The following is an 8,520-nucleotide window of genomic DNA, read 5'->3' on the forward strand; positions in this document are numbered from 1 at the left end:
GCAGCCTCCTGTTGTAACGTCTCCCCTGATAATCCTTCCTCCTCTAGACCTTTTTCCTTTGTCTGACTAACTCGAGAGACTTCCTCTTTTACTTGATGTAAGATGTCTTCTCCTAGACTAAGCAAACAAGATTGTATCAACGTCCATAATGGTAATGTGCCAACTGGCAGAGTTCCTGGGCTTTCCTTTTTTTTTCAGATAAAATATTGTAGGTTTATTTAAAACTTAATTCTCACCTTGAGTATGCAAAATACAAACTCCACAAAACGTTCATTTTTTTTACTTTGTAGTTTACAAATATACAAAATAGAAGTTTGCTTAAACTTATATTAGATATTTATTAAGGCAAGGAACTATATAGAAAAAAAACAACACATTTGTTCTGCTTAAGGCATACTTGGGAATAAACCATTGTACAAATTATTGCACATCTGAAACCACAGTGCATAACAGACTGTCTGCATAAAAAATGTAAAAGAAGTAATCCAGGCATATTTACCTGACTTAGGTCATACATGTAGATTGGAAGACAAAAATAGATTTTCCTTGTCAAAGTATGCAGCAGTTTGAGAACTTTGGCTTCCTCCTTTGGTACCTTTAGAACCAAGACTCACCAAGCACCATCGCATAGGCTATTAAAAACCACATTTTTCTGTACCTGAATTTCTTCCTCTTCTTCTAACATCATAATAATGGCTTTTAGAAGGCAAAGAGAATACAAGGTGATCTTTATGCTTAGTATTGCATGGAAACACAATTCAAGGGAATTCTGGTCTTCCCTCCCCCTACCCCCAACTCTCGGATCTAATTTATACCCTGATATCCAAACTTCCAGTCACCCCTTGGCATTCTGTAAATCCAGGCATGTTCACGTTGGATTGAGAATTGGAATGATAGAAGATCCAGTCACAGACCCCATCAGTTCTTTGATTTGTCTTTTTCATTCCTCCTTTCTACTGATCATCCGTTCCTTCACAAGCTGACTCCTGGGGAACTTGACCATGATTGTAGTGCTTGTCAGCTGGGCTCCTCCCCCGTGGGAAGACGGTGCGTGATTGGTTAAAAAAAATACTGAATTCTCTTCTGGCAGTGTGTGTCATATCCACTATTTGGGATTTAAAAGTGCCTCTTCATGTGTAAGGCCAGGTGGTACGACCTGGAAAAGGCCGGGTCGCACTCCTGGCATTGGAACTGGCGGTCCCCGGTGTGTTTGCGGTAGTGCCTGGTCAGTTCATCAGAGCAGGCAAATTTCCACCTGCAGCCATCCCAGTCACAGTGGTAAGGTTTCTCACCTGTGTGGGTTCGCAGGTGTGCCATGAGATGAGAACTCTTTGTATAGGTTTGCTGCAGCCGGCATAATCGCAAGTGTGAGTGGCGGTCCTTTTCCGGGCCAAGACCTTCTTCCCCTCTTTGGCATGGGTTCCTCTGGCAGGCAGGAACCAGGTGGCATGAGCTCTTGGTAGTGGAGCATGGGACCTGTGGCTGCATCTGGTCGGACAGGAAGGGTGGAGAGTTCGGTCCCGGATGGGGATGGAATCCTGGGGGAAGCGGCAAGGCAGAGTGACAGTCCCGGTTGCTCAGCAGTTCCTCGGGACTCAGGGTCGGGGTAGTCCTGCTGGGGAGCTGCCGCCCCAGGGACAAGTCATGTGCGCTTGGCCAGTGCCCATTGCTGAGTGGGGGTCCAGCGCCTAAGTGGGCCTCTAGAGGTCAACTCTTATGGTACTATGATGGTGAATCCTTTTGTCAAGCAAATTGACATGGCTCTGTAAATTTTGCACAGTAGATTTCCTGGAATGAAGATTCCCATTTCCTACGGTAATGTGTCAGAAAGGAAACATTAATCTTTTCATTTGGTGGTGGGGGGGGTACCAGGGATTTAACTCAAGGGCACTTGAACACTGAGCCACATCCTCAGCCCTAGTTCGTATTTTATTTAGCAACAGGGTCGCACTGAGTTGCTAAGCACCTCGCTTTTTGCTGAAGCTCTCTTTGAACTCATGATCCTACTGTCTCAGCCTCCTGAGCAACTGGAGTTAACAGGCATGCACAACCATACCCAGTTAACTAGCTTCTAATTATAGGGTGCTACTGATTCCCTACAACAGAATGTTGCAGTTACAAAGAAAAACATTTTGTACTAGAATTTTGGTAAGAAATGTTATTGCAAGTTGTGGGAAAGTGTACAAATAGCTGTTCCTGAACTCTGGAAATGTTCAGGAAGCACATGGGGTACTGCTTCTGTCATCATCATCTCTGGTGATCTGGGGAATGATGATGGGAATGGTGCAAAACTTTCTCACATTTACATAAGTGGTAAGACCAGGTGCTCATGTCACAGAGTGGAAAGTCAAAGGTATTTACTAAGACATAACTTTTTTGGCTGGGTGTGGTTTGGTATCTTATTAGTATTTGATATGCTATTATAGTCTCTATACCATTTGAAAATCCTATAATCCTTCAAAGTAAAATGATTTTCAAGAATCTTCACTTTTTTTCCTTTCTATAAGAAACAGGAAAAGGAGAGTGGAAAGGAATGAAACAGCATTTGATGTCTGTTCTGTTTGTCCTTTTAATGATGGGAATAACTCTTTTATAGTGAATATGATGATGATGATGATGATGACGATGATAGTGTTATTGACCTTCATGTTCAGATGAGGAAAAGGCTCAGGAAGTTCACTTGAATGTAGGTACCTTGATACAGATGCTATAAATGAAAGCAAGCTACTCTCATTTAGTGACTTTTACATCCAAAAAACGGCTCTAGCAAATAAAGAGGAACTTCAACCTGGTTTGTGAGTGTTTTACTTGATGGCTAACTGGTTCTATTTTGTATGGATCTGGAGACAATTTCTTTGAGTCCCAGAGTTGTTTTGTTTTTAGTTGTGTGCCTTGACCAGTGATCTCTCTGAAACTTACTACAATTTCTGTTGCTATAATTGAATATCACCCTTGGTAAATTATAGAGAAAAGACATTTTATTTAGCATCCATGGAGGCCAAAAGGGTCATAAGGTGACAGAGGACAGCAGGACGTGGTGTTGCATCTTAATGGATCTGGAAGATCCTGTGGTTTTTTTTTTTTTCTTTCTTTCTTTATTTTTGAGACAAGGTCTCCCTAAATTGCTGAGGCTGGCCTTGAACTTGTGATATTCCTGCCTTAGTCTCTTAAATGGCTACTAGGATTACAGTTGTGTGACACCATGCCCAATTGATAATTTGATTCTGATACAGGTATGCATATTGTGAAATATTCACCACACACTAATTAACATATTTGTAACCTCACATAATTACATTTGTTAAAATGTTTCTAAACTTTCATACCCTTTGGAACTGGACAAGAGTTTTAGTTTACATTGATAAAACTCTGGCCCTAGAAATAGAATTGATCTAATCATACATGGTGGCATAATGCCTTTGAAATTTAGAGACATTTAGGAAACCAAAGACTACTAGTGAATGCTTTCCTTCAGACATTAGATTTGGCTGATCAAAAACTCAAGCATAACTAGGAACAAAAATATATTAGATGTCTTTTATTTACATCAAGCAATGAACTCTATCTTAACAACAACATAATTCATCTACAGGAACTAAAGCCATTTCACAGAGTCATATCTTATCATTCTTTTTTTCTATATATTTATAATTACCCAGTTACTTACAAGTTTTACATCCTATAAGGGGTCAAAAGAACATCTGAAAAATGATTTTTAACACTTAAATAAGTGGTAGTCTACAAAAATTGACATGGCAACTTAATTTCCAAGTTTCTTTTTTTTAAAGAGAGAGAGAGAGAGAGAGAGAGAGAGAGAGAGAATTTTTTAACATTTACTTTTTAGTTTTCAGTTGAAACAACATCTTTATTGTATTTGTACGTAGTGCTGAGGATTGAACCCAGTGCCCCACTCATGCCAGGCAAGTGCGCTACCTCTTGAGCCACATCCCCAACCCCAAGTTTTTTTGGTTTTTTGTTTTTTAGAAATATTACATATGCAGTACTTTTAAGAAGCAATTTGTTACAACTGATTTGTGCCCATGTTAGCAACTTTTCTAAAAAAATTACTTTTGTAATAGTCTCACTTGAGAGTTTTTATGTAGAAATAAATCAGATTACTTCTATAGTAAGTGTCAACATGATGCAGATGTTGCTCAGTGGTAGAGAGTTTGCCTCGCATGGAGAAGGCCTTGGGGTTTAACTCCCAACACTGGAAGAAAAGGAAAGGGAGAGAAGGGAGAAAGAAGAAAGGAAGGAAGGAAAAGGGGGGTAGACAGGAGGAGAGGAAAAGGAATGAATCATTACAATAAAAGGGCAAGTGGTACAAATAAAAATATATGATTTACTAGCTCTTTAAAGTATTTTACAAAGTTTTAGAATTTTAGTTACATTAAACTGGTTGACATTATGACCGAATAGAATAGCACATAATTAACTCCACCTTGGCCTGGATTGAACTAAACCAAGGGGTGGGTGGGATGGAGAGGAGTCCTCTCTGGCTCAATTGGGACAGAGTTGAACCTGCACTGCTTTAGGATGCACAGCATAGTGAAGGGGCCAAGACTTCCCTGACAGGCACTTGAATGTGCTAGGCCCCCGAGAGCCTATGGCTGTGGCTTCCCATGTCTATGCCCACAGCTCCACCGCTCTGCACCCCTGGAACTTTTCCACAATGGTATACTCTGTTGCCTGGCGCAGGTTTGATTCCTGACCAAAGACCTGAGTGTCCACAGCCTTTGGGCATGGATAGGAAAGCTGTGTCTTCAGTAGCTGATTGATCCATGGAATCTGCTAGGACTCATAGGAATCATCTTGTGGACTCCCTGGATGTCCATAAAGTCACTCCTTGAGTTTTTTTGATGTCTCCTTCAAACTGCAGCAGCCTTAGTGTGATGGAGGGACTAAGGTTTGTTCCTCAGCTGTATTTGGGGTTTGTCCAGGAAGAAGGACACAGGGCTTTGGCATCATTGTCTGTGGATATGAAACCAGGCCCTCATCCTTATGGGTATCCTTGGGAGTTGGTGATATATGCAGCTCTTGGATTTTTTGCTGTTCTTCTGTTTATGTGGAGATGTTGTCAGTGTGTTAGAAGCAGGTGTTATGTGAGAAGAGAAAAAAAAGCTGGATCTAAAACTTGCTGGACTAATTGAAGAAAAATGTCAACTCCTTGAAAAAGTTAGCCTTGTTCAAAAGGAGTATGAAGGCGTAGAGTCATCTTTAAAAGATACCATTTTGGAGAAGAAGTGAATAAAAGCAGAAAATTTGGAGGCAATATATGAAAAGCTAGGTAGGTCTAAATCTAAACTTGGGGATGAAATACTCTTTTTAGAAAAAGAGCTAAAAGAAGAGAAAACTAATTCTCTACAGGACGCATTGATGGCAGATATATCACGAAGGATTAAGTTCCTAGAAGATGAATCAAAACCCCTCAAGTTACTAATAGCTATAACTGAAACAGCCTTGAGAATATTTCAAATGAATGCCGAAGGATTTAAATTAGCAATAAAAGAGGTTTTCAAACTTCAGGATAGTCAGAAAATAACTTTTACAAGAAGCTGAAGTATGGAAAGAAAAAGGGAATGACTTTAATAAAGAGAAAATAACATTGGAAGACTCTATAGTATATGCAGAACAAGTTCTAAGAGAGAAAGAAAATCACTTTAGTCTCTGAACATTTGGTGCAGATGAAAGATTGGGCTTCTGTCCTTGGAGAAGAACTCAAAGATGATGGTAACTTGAAATTGAAAATAAAGAGTGAATCAGAAATTGGTGCTCACTTAGATGATCAGCCAAAAGGAGCTTTGAAGGAACAGGTTTATGGTGCTAAGTCAAATGCCCCATTTAAAACCTTAGAAGGAGAAAGAAATAAAATGTTTACTTTCTTATCTGAAGTAGATGAAGTAAAGGAAGACCTTATAGAACATATTAAAAATCTTAAGACAGAGCAAGCATCTTTGCAGTCAAAAAATACACAATTTAAAAGAGAGAATCAGAATCTTCAGCAGAAATTTAATGTCAAGGTTGAACTAAATCAAAAAATGTAATGAAACTCCAAAGAAAATTAACAGTAGAGGAAAATTACCAGGTAGAGTGAGAGGAAAAACTTTCCGAAGTGGATGAAAACATCAGCCATATAACTGAACAGCTGGAGAACTATAGAAAGCAAGTCAAAGATCTTGAAGAAGAATTGGAGAGAACCATTCATTCTTATCAGGGGCAGATTTTGTACTATGAGAAAAAAGCACATGATAATGAGCTTGCAGCTCAGAGTGCTAAAAGATACCTCAAGATTTAAGGAGACAAAATGTTCACTACAGACAAAAATTAACTGAAAATGTGGTTAAATTAAACTTCTAGAAAAAAAGATAACTTATGCACTTGATGATTAAAATACAGCCTTTGCCAGAGAGCATTCCCCAAATTGTCCCTCAGAATTGAGAATTTAACTGAAATGATGGGTCCTCTTTTGGAAAAGAAGGGCCCACTCATATTCTCATCTTTCGTGCCAGAGGGAGGAGAAAGAGGCTCAAGAGGCCAAGGGAATCCTCTGGGATCCAGATTATCAGTGAAAGGAGAAAATCAGGCTATGTTGAGTAAACTGATCCTCAGAGAGTGCCTTATAATACTGAGCCCCTGTCACCTCTCTGGGAAAAGGCCTGTAGGATGATGATCCCTTCACCAGGCCAAGCATAGTCTGATTCACATCTTCCTCTACAAAGGCACGATGTATGTTATTGTAATTATCGTAGACTACCTGGACTGGTGGAACAAAGAAGTTTTAATATGCCTTCTTTGGATAAGGTGGATGGGCCTCTGTCTTCAAAAATGGAATCTAGTAAAAATGATATCAAAATCAATCTTGGTAATTTCAATGTGCCTAATTCATCTCTCCCTGCTGAAAACCAAGCAACTGTATCTAGTTTTGTTTTTTTCATCTTCATCTCCAGTCGGAGGTGCATTGTTTCCAGTGCACCCAAGGAGTAAATTTATGAGAAGAGGACCTTTTTTTCGTTCACCTTCTCCAGGAAATATGTATGGGGCATCTGGCGATTATTTTCCATCGGGTCCACCACCCCCTCCATTCCCATGGGAAATGTCTATTCACTGAGGTGACTTTCTCATTATCTTCCCCCAAGAGCTGCATTCCTCCCCCATCTCTACATTCTGAATGTAGAAGTGAGTTTCCTTCAGTGTTGATTCCACCTTCAAATGAGACTTCTAATGAGCATCCAGAACCACAACCAGAAACCTGATGTTTCTGATCTCTCTTCAAATGTAATTGACTTATCTCTCATTTTTAGTTTAAGAATGTGTTTTTACTTAAGTTAGTGATTATAGTTTAGTTCCAGTTGAATCGTGATGGAATAATAATTCTTAAGATATTATTTTGTAAATAAAAATGATTTGAAAATGAATTTTATGAGTAAATTATTTCCATTTTATTTTACTCTAGGTATTGTAATTTAATTTGATTAATTTACTATTACATAACAACAATGGGAGTTTTATATACAAAATCTTGCAGTTGGGGATATTTTAAAATTCAAACAAATCACAGGCCTTTATACAAAGATATGTGCTTATTATGATTGTAGCATATGTGAAAGTAACTTGATGGTTAATCAAATATTTTAATTGATTTGAAGTCTTGTTTGGCATTGATGATAATAAAAATCAGCAGGTTTTTCCCTAATTAGAATAACCAGAGCATATTAAGTGTAAAAAAGAAAATATGACAGGTATATAAACAGGAGATTGCAAATATAAGAAATTTCCAGTTCTCAGGAAAACTTGTAGGAATTGTTAAGGAATTGTAAACCATCACTTAAGTTGACTTGATCCCCATTGTTCCTTATATCCTTTATTTTGTGTCCATTTCCATAAAATTAACAATTGTATTCTATTGTGGGTTATGTCATATATATATATATATATATATATATATATATATATATATAAAATTAGGTCATTAGGTTAAGATGTGCTCATTCAAGCCAGGATTGTTTGGTAGAAGCATAAGTAATTTTATGGGTTAAAATTATATTCCAATGAGCAGCAAATTGTGCAAAATCACAGGGTACATATGCAGGGGCATTACTGTTTTTAAATAAGCAGGCTTCTCCATAGTGGCAAAGCAGAGTAATAAATGAGAATTGTAAGTAGGTAAATATTTACATCAATCTGCAGTAGCCCAAATAAACCCAGAAAGATATCAGTGGAAATATGAAGAAAGGAAAAAGAATTAAAAGGAGGAAAATGGGTTAAAACCCATTTCCTAAGTGCATTAGAATGTTACTCCTTGTGGGTTTACAGATTCCCACATAGGGACCCAGAAGGGTGTACAATGAGAATAGTTATTTACAGTGGCCTGAGCTTTTGGGGAAGAAATGGAAAAATCTACACTTATGAGCAGAAAATCCATGAGTTTTTTGACTAGAAAATGCTTGAGTTTTACAGCAACTGACAATAAAAGATTAGGAACCTTACAGCGGTATCTGTGTGGGTATTATTCTCTGTCAG

At 38.3% G+C, this 8,520-nt stretch overlaps 1 pseudogene; it reads left to right on the forward strand.

Moving 5' to 3' along the window:
- Nucleotides 1-4,919: 4,919 nt before the first annotated feature.
- LOC143400878 (melanoma inhibitory activity protein 2 pseudogene) lies at nt 4,920-7,253 on the forward strand (annotated as a pseudogene).
- The last annotated feature ends 1,267 nt before the right edge of the window (nt 7,254-8,520 follow it).

This window comes from Callospermophilus lateralis, chromosome 6 (assembly GCF_048772815.1).
Source record: "Callospermophilus lateralis isolate mCalLat2 chromosome 6, mCalLat2.hap1, whole genome shotgun sequence".
Taxonomy (NCBI): Eukaryota; Metazoa; Chordata; class Mammalia; order Rodentia; family Sciuridae; genus Callospermophilus; species Callospermophilus lateralis.